Source organism: Moschus berezovskii, chromosome X (assembly GCF_049115385.1).
Source record: "Moschus berezovskii isolate FMDL1 chromosome X, NW_MosBer_1.0, whole genome shotgun sequence".
In the NCBI taxonomy this organism is placed as follows: domain Eukaryota; kingdom Metazoa; phylum Chordata; class Mammalia; order Artiodactyla; family Moschidae; genus Moschus; species Moschus berezovskii.
The window spans coordinates 121540373-121557917 of record NC_142488.1 but is presented as its reverse complement, the minus strand read 5'-3'; the positions used below and the strand labels follow the sequence as shown (position 1 = coordinate 121557917).

At 41.7% G+C, this 17545-nt stretch overlaps 1 protein-coding gene across 6 annotated transcripts in view; it reads left to right on the top strand.

Annotated features, from left to right (window-relative positions):
• The first annotated feature begins 2785 nt into the window (after nt 1-2785).
• The window catches only part of ENOX2 (ecto-NOX disulfide-thiol exchanger 2), a 299140-nt gene continuing 284380 nt past the window's right edge, over nt 2786-17545 (top strand). For 3 of the 6 annotated variants that reach the window (XM_055437792.2, XM_055437787.2, XM_088834184.1), the window contains exons 1-2: nt 2911-3072; nt 4385-4444. The gene's annotated coding sequence lies outside the window, so the exon portion shown is untranslated. The other 3 variants (XM_055437793.2, XM_055437789.2, XM_088834185.1) reach the window with 2 other exon arrangements.

Below are 17545 nucleotides of genomic sequence, written 5' to 3'. Positions count from 1 at the left end.
GAAGCAGGGCAAAGGCTAATAGAGTTTTGTCAAGAGAATGCACTGGTCATAGCAAACACCCTCTTCCAACAACACAAGAGATGACTCTACAGATGGACATCACCAGATGGTCAACACCGAAATCAGATTGATTATATTCTTTGCAGCCAAAGATGGAGAAGCTGTATACTGTTAGCAAAAACAAGACCAGGAGCTGACTGTGGCTCAGATCATGAACTCCTTATTGCCAAATTCAGACTTAAAGTGAAGAAAGTAGGGAAAACCACTAGACCATTCAGGTATGACCTAAATCAAATCCCTTATGATTATACAGTGGAAGTGAGAAATAGATTTATGGGACTAGATCTGATAGAGTGCCTGATGAACTCTGGACGGAGGTTTGTGACATTGTACAGGAGACAGGGACCAAGAACATCCCCATGGAAAAGAAATGCACAAAAGCAAAATGGCTGTCTGAGGAGGCCTTCCAAATAGCTGTGAAAAGAAGAGAAGTGAAAAGCAAAGGAGAAAAGGAAAGATATAAGCATCCGAATGCAGAGTTCCAAAGAATAGCAAGGAGAGATAAGAAAGCCTTCCTCAGTGATCAATGCAAAGAAATAGAGGAAAACAACAGAACAGGAAAGATAAGAGATCTCTTCAAGAAAATTAGAGATTCCAAGGGAACATTTCATGTAAAGATGGGCTCGATAAAGGACAGAAATGGTATGGACCTAACAGAAGCAGAAGATATTAAGAAGAGGTGGGAAGAATACACAGAAGAACTGTACAAAAAAGATCTTCACGACCAAGATAGTCACGATAATGTGATCACTGACCTAGAGCCAGACATCTTGGAATGTGAAGTCAAGTGGGCCTTAGAAAGCATCACTACGAACAAAGCTAGTGGAGGTGATGGAATTCCAGTTGAGCTATTTCAAATCTTGAAAGATGATGCTGTGAAAGTGCTGCACTCAATATGCCAGCAAATTTGGAGAACTCAGCTGTGGCCACAGGACTGGAAAAGGTCAGTCTTCATTCCAATCCCAAAGAAAGGCAATGCCAAAGAATGCTCCAACTCACACACTCATCTCACACACTAGTTAAGTAATGCTCAAAATTCTCCAAGCCAGGCTTCAGCAATATGTGAACCATGAACTCCCCGATGTTCAAGCAGGTTTTAGAAAAGGCAGAGGCACCAGAGATCAAATTGCCAATATCTGCTGGATCATGGAGAAAGCAAGAGAGTTCCAGAAAAAACATCTATTTCTGCTTCATTGACTATGCCAAAGCCTTTGATTGTGTGGATCACAATAAACTGTGGAACATTCTGAAAGAGATGGGAATACCAGACCACCTGACCTGCCTCTTGAGAAACCTGTATGCAGGTCAGGAAGCAACAGTCAGAACTGTACATGGAACAACAGACTGGTTCCAAATAGGAAAAGGAGTACGTTAAGGCTGTATATTGTCACCCTGCTTATTTAACTTATATGCAGAGTACATCATGAGGAACGCTGGGCTGGAAGAAGCACAAGCTGGAATCAAGATTGCTGGGGGAAATATCAATAACCTGAGATATGCAGATGACACCACCCTTATGGCAGAAAGTGAAGAGGAACTCAAAAGCCTCTTGATGAAAGTGAAAGAGGAGAGTGAAAAGGTTGGCTTGAAGCTCAACATTCAGAAAACGAAGATCGTGGCATCTGGTCCCATCACTTCATGGGAAATAGATGGAAAAACAGTGGAGACAGTGTCAGACTTTATTTTGGGGGGCTCCAAAATCACTGCAGATGCTGATTGCAGCCAGGAAATTAAAAGACGCTTACTCCTTGGAAGGAAAGCTATGACCAACCTTGATAGTATATTGAAAAGTAGAGACATTACTTTGCCAACCAAGGTCCGTCTAGTCAAGGCTATGGTTTATCCCGTGGTCATGTATGGATGTGAGAGTTGGACTGTGAAGAAAGCTGATCGCTGAAGAATTGATGCTTTTGAACTGTGGTGCTGGAGAAGACTCTTGAGAGTCCCCTGGACTGCAAGGAGATCCAACCAGTCCATTTTAAAGATCAATCCTGGGTGTTCATTGGAAGGACTGATGCTAAAGCTGAAACTGCAATACTTTGGCCAACTCATGTGACGAGTTGACTCACTGGAAAAGACTCTGATGCTGGGAGGGATTGGGGGCGGGAGGAGAAGGGGACGACCGAGAATGAGATGGCTGGATGGCATCACGGACTCTATGGACATTAATTTGAGTGAACTCCAGGAGTTGGTGATGGACAGGGAGGCCTGACGTGCTGTGATTCATGGGTTCGCAGAGAGTCGGACACGACTGAGCGACTGAACTGAACTGAACTGAACTGAATGATGGTTCACACGGAACACGTTTTGACAATTTTAAAGGACTAGTCAAAATTCTTAGCTTATCAGAATATAAATAACACTTTGCAAAAACCCACTCAATCAAAACTTAATGAGAATTTCAAATTGCGATGAAATGTTTGCCACCCCACCATGCCAGTAGCTCAACCAACAGTAAAATCAATCTAGAACCTTCAACTGACCCACAAGCCCAACCCCATTCCCCAAGAAGGGAGATTCTGTAAGACAGCACATTTCAAACTACAACATCCAGAACACTGTCCTCAACCCGGAACTCTGGGGACAATAGGAACCGGGGGAAAGTGTTGGCGGAACGCAGGAACTGTGAGTACATAAAAAGAAAGGTCTCGACTTCATCTCCCACAATCCTCTGTCTTCACTAGAGTCTTCTCGCCAATGTCAGTATTGGATCCCACCCCCTCCACCAGGAAGAACAGCCTCCAACGACCTCAAACTACATTTCCCAGGAGGACAAGGGCTCGGGCCCGAGGCTCCCCCGGTGACCAGTAGCCAATAGGAGACACCTCAGCGGCAGCAGAGTGGGTGAGAGTCCAACCTGGGCCTGGGCGCCGGGCTTAAGCCGGCAGCGCCAGGCGGGGATTTCAGAAGACTGTCTGCGCCGCAAGGGCACTGCATGCCCGGAAGCTGCGGCACTTCCCGATTTTCCGCGGCTCTATAAGGAGTAGCGCTTCGGTAGCCGGGGAGCTGGAGGTCAGAGAGGCAGAAAGCCTGAGCCGCTGAGGCTGGGGACTGTGGGACTGAGGGGGCCCAGGGAGGATGGTGCTTCCGGGTTCGCGGGCCTCAGCCCTGGCTCCACCCAGTTCCGCCTCCGAGCGGGAGGGGGCTTCGGGCAGGGAGTCCCGGTGGGCTTCTGAGGTCTGCGCGCGCGTTCCTGTAGAGCCTCGGGAGCGCAGCCTCTTTTCTCTTTTTCCTCAACTCTGCCCTCTAATCTTTTTCCTCTACAACGCGATCCCGTATCCCCCACCCCGGCCTTGTGCCTCCTCAGACGTCTGAAGTTAGGGTTCTCCACCAGGGTCTTCCCTAGGCGGCGTCTGGACTCTCCTTACTGCTTGCAGGAGTTGGGCGATCTCTTTTTCCTCTCTTCTTTAAATTCTCACTTAGGGTTTGGGCACACACCTCTCCCACGCATGCACACCCCTTTCCCTTTGGGGAGTGGGAGTTCCTTGCCACGCCCTGGGAGTGACTTTTTGTCAACTTTTCAGTTTCTACCTCTGATGCTGAGATCATGATCGTCGCCATCTCTTTACTGGCCCTCCAACCGCTTGCCCCTTGCCTGACCAGGTCTTTGTAGCGGAAAGGGTTTCCCCTCAATTTTCGGAAGGGATGGGTAGCAGATAAGGGAAGGAATCTCACTTTTGAGAAATAGGTGTTTAAGGTTCAGTGCAGTGTTATGATAAGAACAAAAAGCAAGTTAGACTTTTTTTTTTTTTTAAACGAACACTAGGGCTTTCCAGCATTTGTTGATGTTGACAAATATATAGGGGGCGCACCAACTACAGAATAAAGTAGACTGTGCAAAACGACACTGTATTATTTTATTATTAAAAACGCGTGCAAACAGTGCTCAGGAGGTAATGGAAGGGGATACTGATGAGGTGGGAAGGTTGATCAATGGGAAGTCTAGCCTAAGGGCGGAAGAGCTGAAGGCTTGAAATTCATCTGCTTCCAGACCAATCCTTATTGGCTTTGGGAAGGAGATGAATTTTAATTTGGGCTCCAAAAGAGTAAAGGGGACTTGAAATGGGCTAAGAGGAGAGAGAAACTGCTTTCTGATACTGGGGTTGGAATTGGAGAAGGATAGAAGAGGTAGATATAACAGGTGAGGTTCCCTGAACTCGAGTAAAATGTGTCAGCAGGGATAGATTGGGAAAGAAATAGTGTTGAAAAGCTTGGGATCACAGACTACTTTTTAAAAAATCCTCGTAGTTTGGATATTATTCTGTATCAAATAAAATTGAAAGCAAAAAATTAAGATTGGGTGATTTTTGTTTTTTCATCCTAGGGGAACCTGATTTGAGATCAATTCTTGGAGAACACAAAGAAGTGTGGTGGTATGTTCCAGGTGTGAGTTTATTTTAAAACCAAGAAGAACTTTGTCTTATAGCCTGTTTTGTTTGTGGCTATTCTTAGCTACACTCTATAGTTGTCATTTTAAAGCCTGGTGATGTAAATTTATTTTCTTAAGAAATGCATTTGCTGTCCTTGCGCATCATATTACCTGAATTGTAGTCAATTCACTAGGAAGACAATAGTGATTGCTATTTATTGAGCCCATATAGTGTTCCAGGCACCATCATAAGCACTTTGTTGCATAGTATTAAGAGTCTTATGATGTAGGTACAATTTTTCTAGAAGAAACTAATATGTCAAGACCTTAAACAGCCCGCCTAAAGTCACATCGTTTGTAAGGAGTTGAGCTGGGGTTTGGAAGTCAGATTTCTGACTCCGGAGCCCACGGTCTGTCCATCATGGTTTGCTGGTCCCAGTGTTCACTTTTATTCTTGACTTTCCATTTGTGGTAAGGAGAGGTTATTGTGCGATACATTCGATCATCTTGGCAAAAACACAAGTGATTCACTTTTAGCTTCTATGTCAGTATGTATCTGCCATAAAGTAGCTGCCAATACCAAGTTAGCTTAACTGCTACTGCAGCGTGGCTAATTGTGTCTGCCAAAACTATAGACGGTATTACTATCTCTGATTTAGATGCTTTGCTTTATAAAACTTGTCATACCTCTAAGCTATTTGGGCCTGGACAGAATTTTGCCTTTTATTATATTTCAGGCTTTAAGTGACCTTCTGGGGTACTGGATCTCCTCCATGACCTTTCCCCACATGAAGCATTGGAGATGCAACAGAGTATGACATGTGAGCTCTCTCTAGGTTTAGTTGGGGAGATAGAGACCTGTCATTCTGAGATAATATAGTATGTAGTATAACAGAGACAGGTGCAAAGTGCTACTGGAGGATGAAGGAAGGTGTGACTGTCAGGGAGAGTCAGGAAGAAGGCTTCTGTGAGGAGGTGACTTGTCAGATAGGTCTTGAAGGGTAAGGAATTTACCAGGCAGGGAAGAGTGGTGGGGAGGCCTTGCAGATAGAGGGAGCAATCTGTGAAAGATATGCAATTTTTACAAGAGCAAAGGTGTGTCCAATATTGAGGGATTCACCTTGGCTGGGGTGCAGATTGTTTGGGGAAAGGAAGGTATAATGGTAGAAGAGTCTGGAAAGATAGGTCCGGGCTGATTTGTGAAGAACTCTGAACTCAATGATGAGAAGATTGGATGTGCTCACATAGGCCTATGTTTCTCAAAATGTAGGGCATCTACCACTGGTAGTTATGTTTTACTCCCACAAACATTTAAAAATTTTATATATTCTGATGTGGCTTATAAAAAAATAAAACCAAATTACATCATCAATCTAAGGTTACTTAAGATATTGCTTAGTGAAAATAGAAAGTAACCAGTTTTAAGTTGACTTAAAAAGAAATAATAAGTAAATAATAGTACACATGGTGTGTGAATATGGGAAAATCAGCAAGTAATAGTCCAATGACTGAAACTTGGAAAATATTGCTTGTTGGCAATAAAAAGAAAAACATTAAAATTGTTTTATATGAGGAATGTCATGATCAGGTTTTCACTTTAGGATGTGCTGGAAGGGGACGTGATCAGTTAGGAGGCTGGCAGTCTGTTCCAAAGAGAGACGGTGAAGACCCAGGGAGCAACACAGGGGAGGAGGGAACAGAGTTGAGAGACATTTAAGAGGTAGAATTTGTAGGACTTTGTAGGTTTGAATATTATTATTTTATCAGTTTCCAAGGTGGTGCTTGTGCTAAAGAACCCACCTGCCAATGCAGGAGACATAAGAGATGCAGGTTCGATGCCTGGGTCAGGAAGATCCGCTGGAGGAGGAAATGGCAACCCACTCCAGTAATGTTGCTCGAAGAATCCCATGGACAAAGGAGCCTGGTGGGCTACAGTCCACAGGGTCACAAAGAGTCAGACATGACTGAAGCAACTAAGCATGCACACACGCATTTATCAGTGTCATCTGAACTATTTTAAAAGCCTGTGGGCCATGTGCCTGTTATCCTTTTTATGCTAAAATGAGCATATATTGCCTAGATCAGGCTATGTACATATATCCATGAAGGTAACAGTGGAGGCTGTTGTCGTGAGTGGGTTTAGATTATACACAAGCACCCTCACTGTCTTACCAAGTATCCTTGAGAGATACAAGATACAAGGAGTTATACAAGGAGTATGAGTGTGATCTGTGATCCTTAGCCATCTGAGAAACTCCTTCAAGACTCAGCTTGAATATCAGCACCCCTGTGAAGCCTTTCCTGTACCTCCCCCTCCCTCCACCACACACATGCATGCACACAGGAAGCAATAGTAGGCGCCTGGCTTTCACAGCACCCTGTACTTACCTCTCTCCTCTATCCTGTACCATACCATAGTATGCTGGTCTGTGGATATGTCTGTCTCTTCCCTAGACTGAGCTCCTTGAGGGCAGGGACCAGCTCTTATGTATCTCTACACCCAAAACATCCAAAATAGTACTTGGTGCATGGTAGACACCTAATAAATGGTGATTGGGTGAGAAGAATGGATCAACATATTTGCATGAATATAACTCTGGACCTTGGTCCCACAGAGTGCCAAATACCATAAAAATATTAGCTATTTGCTGCCTTTGCTGCTTTTGCAGAATGAAGTAGTAAGTTTAAGTGACTTGGGTGTATAACTTCACTCAGTTCAGTTAAGTTCAGTCGATCAGTCGTGTCCGACTCTTTGCGACCCCATGAATCGCAGCACGCCAGGCCTTCCTGTCCATCACCAACTCCCGAAGTTCACCCAAACTCATGTGCATTGAGTCGGTGATGCCATCCAGCCATCTCATCCTCTGTTGTCCCCTTCTCCTGCCCCCAATCCCTCCCAGCATCAGAGTCTTTTCCAGTGAGTCAACTCTTTGCATGAGGTAGCCAAAGTATTGGAGTTTCAGCCTCAGCATCAGTCCTTCCAATGAACACCCAGGACTGATCTCCTTTAGGATGGACTGGTTGGATCTCCTTGCAGTCCAAGGGACTCTCAAGAGTCTTCTCCAACACCACCGTTCAAAAACATCAATTCTTTGGCGATCAGCTTTCTTCACAGTCCAACTCTCACATCCATACATGACCACGGGAAAAACCATAGCCTTGACTAGGCGGACCTTTGTTGACAAAGTAATATCTCTGCTTTTTAATATGCTATCTAGGTTGGTCATATGCTCCTAGGTTTCCTTCTAAGGAGTAAGCATCTTTTAATTTCATGGCGGCAATCAGCATCTGCAGTGATTTTGGAGCCCAAAAAAATAAAGTCTGACACTGTTTCCACTGTTTTTCCATCTATTTCCCATGAAGTGATGGGACCAGATGCCATGACCTTAGTTTTCTGAATGTTGAGCTTAAAGCCAACTTTTTCACTCTCCTCTTTCACTTTCATCAAGAGGCTTTTGAGTTCCTCTTCACTTTCTGCCATAAGGGTGGTATCATCTGCATATCTGAGGTTATTGATATTTCTCCCAGCAATCTTGATTCCAGCTTGTGCTTCTTCCATCCCAGCATTTCTCATGATGTACTCTGCATATAAGTTAAATAAGCAAGGTGACAATATACAACCTTGATGTACACCTTTTCCTATTTGGAACCAGTCTGTTGTTCCATGTACAGTTCTGACTGTTGCTTCCTGACCTGCATACAGGTTTCTCAAGAGGCAGGTCAGGTGGTCTGGTATTCCCATCTCTTTCAGAATTTTCCACAGTTTATTGTGATCCACACAGTCAAAGGCTTTGGCATAGTCAATAAAGCAGAAATAGATGTTTTTCTAGAACTCTCTTGCTTTTTTGATGAACCAGCAGATGTTGGCAATTTGATCTCTGGTTCTTCTGCCTTTTCTAAAACCAGCTTGAACATCTGGAAGTTCACAGTTCACATATTGCTAAAGCCTGGCTTGGAGAATTTTGAGCATTACTTTACTAGTGTGTGAGATGAGTGCAATTGTGCGGTAGTTTGAGCATTCTTTGGCATTGCCTTTCTTTGGGATTGGGATGAAGACTGACCTTTTCCAGTCCTGTGGACACTGGTGAGTTTTTCAAATTTGCTGGCATATTGAGTGCAGCACTTTCACAGCATCAACTTTTAGGATTTGAAATAGTTGAACTGAAATTCTATCACTTCCACTAGCTTTGTTCATAGTGATGCTTTCTAAGGCCCACTTGACTTCACATTCCAGGATGTCTGGCTCTAGGTGAGTGATCACACCATCGTGACTATCTTGGTCATGAAGATCTTTTTTGTACAGTTCTTCTGTGTATTCTTGCCACCTCTTCTTAATATCTTCTGCTTCTGTGAGGTCCATACCAGCTCTGTCCTTTATTGAGCCCATCTTTGCATGAAATGTTCCCTTGGTATCTCTAATTTTCTTGAAGAGATCTCTAGTCTTTCCCATTCTGTTGTTTTCCTCTATTTCTTTGCATTGATCGCTGAGGAAGACTTTCTTATCTCTCCTTGCTATTCTTTGGAACTCTGCATTCAAATGGGAGTATCTTTCCTTTAATCCTTACTAACTTCACTAGAGGTTTCTTTTTCTTTTCATTTTCTCCCACTCTCCTGTGGTTTCCCTTATCTCTTTTTTTTCTCTCGCATTTATCCACCCAGTCTGCTGTTCCTTAGGCTGGGCCATTGCTTTGCTCCTCTTGACAGAGTTCACATGTCCCCTGCCCCGATACTCTGCCAAGGATCCATCTCTCCTCTCTACCCACCAAATCCAGTTGATTTCATCCTTGAAGTCACTCTGAAAGGGGTCTCCTCCTCCTCATAGACACTACTAGTGGGGCTGTAATGTGATCCAGCCTTTCTGGAAAGAATGTGTCAATATGAATCAAAAATTTTCAAGTCGAACATAGCTTTCAACTTCTAGGGCTTTATGCTGAGGAAATAAATATGAAATTTCTAAAAATTTAGCTCCCAGATTGTCTAGCCCAGAATTGTTTATAATAGCAAAAGAAAAAAGAAAGAAGGAAAGAAAAAAAAATTACATTTTACATGTCTAATACTAGAGGTTTGAATTAAATCTATTATGGTACATCTATGGATTACTAAATAACCATATAAATTGATGTTCCCAAAGAATATTTAGTGATGTGGAAAGTTGTTTATGATATATTAAGAGAAAGTTCAAATTATAAGGTTGATAGATCTGTTTGCGCACGCACACACACACACGTCACACATGTGTGCTCATCTCCCAAATTAGTGTACATATACATAGGAAAAGTCCCAGAATGTTAAATACATAAAAAATTATTAACGGAGTTTTCCTGTAAATAGATTACATGAGTTCTGTTTTTAGCCTTTTCCATATTTTTGCTCATCCTCTATAAAAATATATTTGTACATTTTTAAGAGGTTATTTAAAAATGCTTTCCCCATGTCCTCCGCTATTACCATTGCCTTAGTTTTGGGCATACTGCCCCCTCCTACCCTGCAACACACATGTGACTTCTACTCAGGGTTACTACTTCCTCCAGCCTGCCTGCCTTCTAATCCTTTCTCCACCAATGCTGACAGAATGAATGATGTTTCTAAATCACAAGTCTAAACTATCCAGCTCTGTATAAAATAGTTCAAAGGCTGCCCATTGTCCTCTAGATAAAATCTAAATTTCTTAGACTGTTAATAAAGCCTTTGAAAATCAATTCCCTGCTTTTCTTTCCGGCGTCACTTTTTCCTGCCACAGCTTACTTTTCTTGGAGACTTAGGCCAGTGCTTGATGCCTAATAGGTGTTTAGCTAATGCTAATGAAATATTGGTGTTCATTGTATGGGTTAACTACTGTGTGCCAGTCTAGTTACCAGTGTTTCATTTCATCCTCAGAGTAAAAACGTTAAATACACACAATAGTTATCCCTATTTACAGATGAGTAATGCTAATTAAATAAAAGTGGTAAGAAAGTAATCATAATAAAGAACATTTTTTGAAGAAAAAAATCAAATTCCTCTGTCATAATACAGCTTTCATTTTTCTGCGGCCCCTGCCAGTCTTTGTCAGTATGCATCCAGACTTGGTTCATTCCCCTGGGCAAGTTATATGTGACCACAGCATAACAAGAACAGTCCAGACTGACATGATCTCACTACATCACTATTCACATTGTGTTAATGTACAGAAATCCTTCCTTTGTGTATACAACACTTCATGCAGGAGAGACAGAAGAGCTCCAATTGCTCTGTTTTCTTTCTGTTTTGAAATTCTTTGTCTTTGGGGATGGGGATGTCAGCAAAGAGCTAAAGAAAGCTGTGATAGAGTTGAATGTAGAAGAAACAACGTGTCTCATGGGAGCCAGTGTCATTGGTTAATTTATTTTTTTTAAATGTCATGTAGATGTATTTTCCAGCAATCTGTCCCCGGGGAAGACCTTGGTTGAATGCAACTGTTAATCCTATTTACAGAATTCAGCTCATGCATGCACTATATTCTTGCATTGTTAAGTGATCTTAGACATATGTAGTGGATTACCATAATGACACATAATCAGGTGAATATGAGATATCTGATTTTCTCTACAAAAATATATCAGTGTTCATATTGTCACTCAGGATCCTGCCATGTGGTCTTTCCTTCATTTTTCTTACAAATAATACCCATTGTGCAAAAATGGATGCTCTTTAAAGGCTAGAGGTCCTAAGCATGAATTGTCAGAATAAAATGATATTGCCTTATAAGGAATTCTCACCGTTGTATACTACAGTAAAAAGAATGCATAGTTCTGCTCCATGATCAAATAAGTTGAAATTGCAAGTAGAGTTTCATTTGATGATTTATTGTGAACTTACCATGTCCAAAGCACTCTGCTAGGCACTGCCCTAGATACTTATAAATACCCCCTTTTCATGCCTTCCAGACAGACAGAGAGATCTAGTATACATACAAGATTGAGTGTGAAAGAGCAAAGGAAAGAAAGAGAAGCTTTCAACAAGCAGACCTATCATATAAATGAAAATTTACTCCACTGAAAATTGGGATACCTGCCAGTGGGGATTTATTCTATTTTTTTTTTCTGTCTTTTTCCTCTGTGGGATATGTAGGCAAAAAATGAGCTCCCAGATAGCTGATAAGCAAATGATCTACTTCTCTATTTACAAACTGTTTGAGGGAAGAAACAGGGACTTTCTGTACGTCCAGCCCTGCGCAAACCTGCTGGGGATGTTGTGAGAGTTATGACTGTGTCAGCTTTTCCAGGGTTTCTGTCTCTACTGCGGAGATTTGGCAGACACCTCAGACAAATTTTATGTCTCTTAAATCTTGCTCAAGATAGGCTTGGATTTTAGATTTATATGTACAAAAAAATAAGTGAAGTGTTTACCAGTTTGACATTTTTGAAGATCAAAACAGACTCTCTTTTTTAAAAAAGTTCAGCACACACCTCAGTTTAGTCTACAGAAAGGGCTAATTGCTTTTGCTATTTGTTTGAAACAGCTGAAATGTTTACTTTCTAGAAGTGGCAACTGATCATATGTCTAAAGATTTATATGCCAGGTCCCAGTGTTGCTTCCTCTTTTTCTTGCCTGCACAGTCTCAAGTTTTGCTATAATCCTCATTGTCCTTTTTTTGCCTTTACTGATACATAGTCGAAAGTGCTGTAGGATGGGAGGTCTGGGGACAGATATTGGCAATCTAGGAGAAAAATAAAAGATGGTTTTTGTTAGCTCCTCCCTGTCCCCCTTTTTGGTTCTCAGTTTTTCAATGGTCCCTTAAGCACGATAATGATAGGTGAGACTAGGAACCGGAGAACTTTCCATGACTCCATTAATAAGGCTGGTCCAAATATATCAGGCAGGGAGAGCACAAATACAAGTCTGGCTGTAACTCAGAACAGTTGAAACACTGTGTAGAGAATATTACATAAACAATATGGCTTCAGTGGTGAACTGTGAAGACAACTTTGGGGAAATCCCTAGTAAGGGCCCTTCTCATCCACTCCAGCTGCTCTTAGCCAGCAACAACTGCCAGTAAGAGCTTCTAGGTGTCAAAACGGTCCCACAGTAAGGCCCCATAATATGTTCTACCATTTCTTCTTCAGTCAGGTCCTCGAACACACTTCACTAGGATTACTTTGGTCACATAATATTCTAATTTTCACCTTTCAAGAGATGCATAGTTCGAATTCAAGGAGCACTTGATATTCAAGCTTATTTATTCAATAGACATTTAAGCACATATACAGGACCAGACCTTTTGCCAAGTGCTAGGAATACAGTGATGAATTAGAAGTTGTCCCTGCCTGCCCTTAAGGAGCTCACAGTCAATTTGGGAAGACAGACACCCAAACCAATCATTTTATTACAATAACAAAGGTGCTCAGGGAAAGAGCTATGTTATAAGGTGTCCTGGGAACATGATGGAGGAAATTACTGCTGGGGTGGGCTCCTTACAGACCAGAGTCTAACTGTGCTGAATCACAAAGATGAGTGGGCATTGCCTAGAATCTTGGTGGCCAAAGGGGTGGTGGGAAAGAATTCCAGCAAGAGGGAACACAGCACATGCAAAACAGTCACTTGTGTAAAAATGAATTGTTCAGAAAAAGGTGAGATATTGTGTATGAATCAGAGAGTGCAGAAGAGGGCACAAGATAAGGATCTGGGAAGATTTCTTATGGCCAGTTGGTGAAGGAAGTCTGTTGTTAAGGAGCTTGACCTTTATCCTATAAGCAGGGATGAAGCAGCACAGGGTTTTAAATGTGGGTGTAACATGATTTGATTGGGGGATGGGCTTTATGGGGAAAAAACTGGAGACAGGAAGTCCACCTTTTGATTTGGAAAGTGATTAGGGAAGGCAGTCTGAGAGACCTTCTCTAATCACTTGCCCCTATTCAGGAATGCCATCTCCACTAGGTTGTTCACTATACAAGGATCACTGTGACTAATCATTTCCTTCTACATGCAGGACAGAGCTTCCTGCACACCTTCGTGTGTTGCTTAGCTGAATATTCATTCTTTCCTACTCAAACCAGTGGTCCCAGTAGTAATTGGGGCTTGATTATCATGAAGGAAATCAGAGTTTCAAAGCAGAGCTGCTAGTTTAAAACACCGTCTGAGGCTTTTTTATTGCTTACTGAATCAGTGGGTCTGAGGGAGAGGAAAGGACAGAGGGTAAAGAGGTGGCTGTTTAAAAAAAGGGCAGCAAGTAACACATGAAGAAATGACTGCAGTGGCCTAGTTGTCTTTACTTGAGTTGAAAAATAAATTGAGAACTTCTGGTTACACACAGACCAAAAATGGGCAGCACCCTTGGAAATCCCTAAAGGCCACATTGAAATAAGGGAAGTAGAAGATATAAGGGCCAGAAGTACATGAATATAAAATAAATGCACGATGAAGAGAACTGTGCCCAATGGGTCCTATCTAGCCAATCAGTTTTGGAGCATATTATTTCTCTGACTCAGATACTATAAATGGCTTCCCATCATCCATAGGATGAGGTCCAAACTCTTTAGCCTGGCATTCAGTACTTTCTGCGGTTTGGCTCCAACCTGCATTTCCTGTCTTCATACTTCTGTCTTAACAGAACTTATCTGGCCAGCCAGTTACCCTCTCAGACCCTGCTTTGGCTTTCCCTCATCTATACTGTGAGCCCTCTCAGGGTGGTGACTATGTTTTTAACTTTGAATCTGCCACAGTGCCTAGCACTGTGTATTGCATATAGTAGGCACCCAACCAGGTGGCACCAGTGTTAAAAACCTGCCTGCCAATGCAGGAGACTTAAGAGATGCAGGTTTGATCCCTGGGTCTGGAATGTCCCCTGGAGGAGGGCATGGCAACCCACTAGTATTGTTGCCTGGAGAATCCCATGGACAGAGGAGCCTAGTGGGCTACAGTCCATAGGGTCACAAAGAGTTGGACATGACTGAGCGACTTAACACACACACACACACACACACATAAATATATCTATAGGTTGATTATTGTTCCTCACCCCCGCCATTCTTTTCAATTTCTCTACTTGTTGTTCAGTCACTCAGTCATGTCCAACTCTTTGTGACCCTGTACTGCGACTGCAGCACGCCAGGCTTCCTTGTCCTTCACCACCTCCCGGAGCTTGCTCAAACTCATGTCCGTTGAGTCAGTGATGTCATCCAGCCATCTCATCCTCTGTCATCCCCTTCTCTTCCTGCCTTCAATCTTTCCCGGCATCAGGGTCTTTTCTAATGAGTCGGCCCTTCACATCAGGTGGCCAAAGTATTGGAGCTTCAGCTTCAGCATCAGTCCTTCTAATGAATATTCAGGACTGATTTCCTTTAGGATTGACTGGTTTGATCTCTTTGCTGTCCAAGGGTCTCTCAAGAGTCTTCTGCAACAGCACAGTTCAAAAGCATCAGTTCTTCAGCCATCAGCCTTCTTTATGGTCCAGCTCTCACATCCATACATGACCACTGGAAAAATCATAGCTTTGACTAGATGGACCTTACTACTTAATATCCTCTCTACTAAAAATGGCAACTGAGACACTAAATGTAAGGGGTCAGTTTTTAATAAACTAACTTTAACATTTTTATTTTTAAATAATTTTAAATATAGAAAAAATATTTATAGAAGAATCATATAATTTAGAGAACAGGTGAGGGCACTGAAGGAGGCTTCCCAGAAAAGGAACACCCTGGTTACTGTCTTAAAGACTAAGTCATTATTGATATATAGCAAAAGAAAAAAAGATGAAGAAAATTTTTAAAAAATCATATAAGGACTGTCATGTATCATTCACTCAGATTCACCAATTTTTAACATTTAACCCTATTTGATTTATGCTTCTACATATAAACATGGTTATTTTGTTCTGAAACATTTGAAGTTGAAAAAGCTGTACCCTTTACCTACCCTTCTCCTTTTTCCCTCAACCTTTTATGATGAAAAAAATAAATATATAGAAAAGTTGAAATAATTACATAGTGAACACCCATATACCCACCATTCAGATTCTAGAATTAGCACTTTATTTGCTTTATCACCTTTTTATCCATCTTTTTATGCATTTCAAATCGGGTTACTGACAGCTATATAATTCTAAGTTCTTCAGTATGTGTATCATTAACTAGATGAACAAACTATTTTGTGCTCTGAAATCAAGCTGTTCATCCAATTATACCTGTGTTTATTGTGTTGCAAAAATTCTGGTCTACCTATGGATCTTAGATCTGTTTGGCCACGGGACACAGGTCTCTGACTCACTTTTGGATGCTGTCCCTCCACTTCACTTAGTACAGTGCCAGACACACATTCCATAAACACCACTTGACACTGATGAGCAGAGACAGAGCTAGAGCTAGGGGAAGAGTCACAGTGAAACTAGAATTAACTGAGGGAGGAGAGGTGTATATGCAAAGAGGGCCATGAGTGAATGAAATAGAAGCTGGAGCTTGAAGAATTGGGGGAAGATGGGGGCCTTAGACCACCTGGTACTTTCAGCAGTACTTTTATCTGCTACTTTCCAACCCTCTCTTTAGAAGAAGAGATTCCAGGAAACTAGGGACAATTGCTGCTCAGCAGAGTACATGACAAGTTTCCTTGCTACTACTTAGGTACCACCAATTAGTATAATCATGTCACTTCATGAATATGCTAATCTACAGCAAGACGCCACTTAGTTTTAGAGAGTATGGATGGGCCACTGAAAACCTCTTTTAAACTAAATCTGTGCTACAGGCCAAAGAGTACTTGAGTTCAGTGAACCCTAGTTTCCTTTCTCTTTATAACCTTTCCTTTCTTGCTCTGTTGCTTATGAATACAAGTACAGCTCTAATATGCATTTATTGAATAATTACGTTGTGCCAAGCACTGTGCTAGTTGTTATTACACCATTAACACTTTCCAACTACCTCTTTCCCCATTTGCCAGATAAGAAAACTTGAGACTCAATGTTGTTAAGTGCCTTGTCCATAAGCCAGAATTCAGGAAACTCAGGTTTGTCAGACTGCAGAGCCCAATAGTGTTAACCACATTGTTGGATGAATTTTTTTAAAAAAATTGTCTATCCAGTATAAATGTAAGGAGATTTACATTTACTGTATTGACTCAGAAAGTCCAGTTGAATCACTGAATTAAGAAGGAATTCAGTCATTCAGACTTTAATCATTAGACTGTTAGTACAGGAGTGGATTCAGTTTGCTTGAGTTCAAATCCCAGATCTATCGCTTAGCAGTTGGGTGACTGCAAGCAAGTTACTTAACATCAGTAAGCCTCAGTTTCCTTGCCTATAAAATTAGGATGATAATAACCTACCATATAGTTGTGTTGTGAGGACTGATTTAAAAAATAAAGTATCATGCCATGTTTGGCATGCAGTAGGTACTTTGCATAATTTAGATCACTTTCTTCCTTCTTCCTTTTAGGGACCAGACCACTTCCCTGTAGCTTTCATTTGAGGGAAACAAACTGCTCCTGAAACATTTTTTGAAGAGAAACGTTGTGAAAAGGAATATTGGGCTGACTATTCCCAAGGCACATTTGCCCAGTAAGCAAAGACAGTTGCCTGGCTCTAATGTGAAGCATGTTTCAAAAAAAGTAGAGTGGTCCATCCCTCTGCTCCCTGAAGATTAGGGCCAAATTGTGACATCATCTGTTTTGTTGCTAGACTAAATTTCACAATTCGCATATAGTATTAGACCTGGGATATTGGTAAAAAAGAGGATAAGTGACTTGATCAAGGTCAAACAGTGAAAAAAAATAGGAGAATGCAGTTTTCCCAACTCCTAGTTAGTGCTGTACTATAGTTCATTGTGGTCTCTCAGGCAGGTGAAAGCAAGTCTTGATGTGTGCTCTTTGCAGGAGCTTGAACTGATTGAACTCTCAGGGTTTGGTACAAGTTTGATTGATTCAGAAAACGTGAAGCATTGGTCTAGTTCAAATCGATTCACTAGTTGTTACTGCTTTCAAGCTATTAACAGTTTCATTTTGTTGGGATTTAGAAAACTAGTGTTGTTTCTTCTTGTTTAGGTTCATGGTTTGGTTCAAGTTTCGTTGTTATTTGAAATCTTGCACTGGAATTTTTGTTTTTGACAAAAGTACTCGGTATCCAAGGTGGTTAACAACAGGAATTCATTTGAAAAGATCAGTCGGGCA